Source organism: Schistocerca cancellata, unplaced genomic scaffold, assembly GCF_023864275.1.
Source record: "Schistocerca cancellata isolate TAMUIC-IGC-003103 unplaced genomic scaffold, iqSchCanc2.1 HiC_scaffold_351, whole genome shotgun sequence".
NCBI classification, from domain to species: domain Eukaryota; kingdom Metazoa; phylum Arthropoda; class Insecta; order Orthoptera; family Acrididae; genus Schistocerca; species Schistocerca cancellata.
Genome location: NW_026046369.1, coordinates 55,001 through 57,500, shown reverse-complemented (window position 1 = coordinate 57,500; position 2,500 = coordinate 55,001).

Here is a 2,500-nt window from a genome sequence, read left to right as displayed (position 1 = left end):
ACGAAGTCGTCGACCGACAATCGCTCCACCCGCACCCGCACGTGCCCCACCCCAACCGCCCAAATCGCAACTCCAGCGGATGAACGGCGGACTCTTCCCGCACTCGTAACGTGCAATCCGCCCCTATATCTTGCGTTTCATGAAGAGTTATATCGAATATGCCATATTCCCGCTGTCCCTATACATGCTGTAAGTAGCTCGCTTGCTACAGCAGCAGCAGCACCACCTCCGCGCGCTTCCCTGGGGGCACTGAACCGCAGGACGCGAGACCCCACGCCCAGTGGCAAACAGGGCTCCTCTCAGAATATAGACGGTCCTCCGATACTCCATCTTTGGTACAAGGCAACCATTCCGCTGTAAATCAGTACGTCACTCGTAGTTCAGTCACCTCACAGCACTGCTCAGTAAACTATGCAGGCCCACATAGATAGATTATATACGCAAATGCCCCTATACATGCTGAACGTCCGTACACACAAAATGAACCACACGTCAGCCACACACTCTATCACACACTACTCTCTGCCTGTAACAGACACAGATACAACAACTAAGCACCAGCATGGACCAACGTCCGGTGCATCCTATCCGCCACAGTACACCAACTACGCTATGATAACCAGACCGGGAGGTCCAATCATAAAACAGAATACCCCACTCGTCCGACAACCACAATTGCTCAGAGAAGCCACCAACACCCACACATGTCCTACACAGGGGTGCACCCAACATCACCACACTGCCTCGTCTTACAGCACAAACACACTGGCAGGAATGAAACACACAGGTCTGCCGCAACCACAGACACGGCTCGCCCCCTCTCACTAGCGAAAAGCGCATCCCGACGTGACATAACTCCTTTGACACACTGACGCTGCCTCGGGCATCCACGTCCTACGGTCGATATCAACGAACCTCACCCCCCCCCCCCCACAACACGCCATCCCATACCACATTGTGTACCGTACCCAAACCTAACGTGTACTGTACTACAACGCAATGTGTACCATAACACAACCCAGTTTGTACCTTAACCTAACCTATGTCACCTTAACCTAACCTATGTCACCTTAACCTAACCTATGTCACCTTAACCTAACCTATGTCACCTTAACCTAACCTATGTCACCTTAACCTAACCTATGTCACCTTAACCTAACCTATGTCACCTTAACCTAACCTATGTCACCTTAACCTAACCTATGTCACCTTAACCTAACCCATCTTGCACCTTAACCTAACCCATCTTGCACCTTAACCTAACCCATCTTGCACCCTAACCTATGTTGCACCTTAACCTAACCTGTGTTGCACCTTAACCTACCTCAATTTGCACCGCAATGTAACTCAATTTGCACCGCAATGTAACTCAATTTGCACCGCAATGTAACTCAATTTGCACCACAATGTAACTCAATTTGCACCGCAATGTAACTCAATTTGCACCGCAATGTAACTCAATTTGCACCGCAATGTAACTCAATTTGCACCGCAATGTAACTCAATTTGCACCGCAATGTAACGCAATTTGCACCGCAATGTAACGCAATTTGCACCGCAATGTAACGCAATTTGCACCGCAATGTAACTCAATTTGCACCGCAATGTAACTCAATTTGCACCGCAATGTAACGCAATTTGCACCGCAATGTAACGCAATTTGCACCGCAATGTAACGCAATTTGCACCGCAATGTAACGCAATTTGCACCGCAATGTAACGCAATTTGCACCGCAATGTAACGCAATTTGCACCGCAATGTAACGCAATTTGCACCGCAATGTAACGCAATTTGCACCGCAATGTAACGCAATTTGCACCGCAATGTAACGCAATTTGCACCGCAATCTACCCCCAAGTTGTGCCTTAACCTAACCCACGTTGTGCCTTAACCTAACCCACGTTGTGCCTTAACCTAACCCACGTTGTGCCTTAACCTAACCCACGTTGTGCCTTAACCTAACCCACGTTGTGCCTTAACCTAACCCACGTTGTGCCTTAACCTAACCCACGTTGTGCCTTAACCTAACCCACGTTGTGCCTTAACCTAACCCACGTTGTGCCTTAACCTAACCCACGTTGTGCCTTAACCTAACCCACGTTGTGCCTTAACCTAACCCACGTTGTGCCTTAACCTAACCCACGTTGTGCCTTAACCTAACCCACGTTGTGCCTTAACCTAACCCAAGTTGTGCCTTAACCTAACCCAAGTTGTGCCTTAACCTAACCCAAGTTGTGCCTTAACCTAACCCAAGTTGTGCCTTAACCTAACCCAAGTTGTGCCTTAACCTAACCCAAGTTGTGCCTTAACCTAACCCAAGTTGTGCCTTAACCTAACCCAAGTTGTGCCTTAACCTAACCCAAGTTGTGCCTTACCCTGCTCTGTAATTGGCATATGACACGTTACAGTAATGTATTGTCCAACCGCAACCCGCTCAGAATGTTGTGTACACAGCTACGTGTCATCTCCCCATAACAGCTGCATTGCAGTGTGGTACGC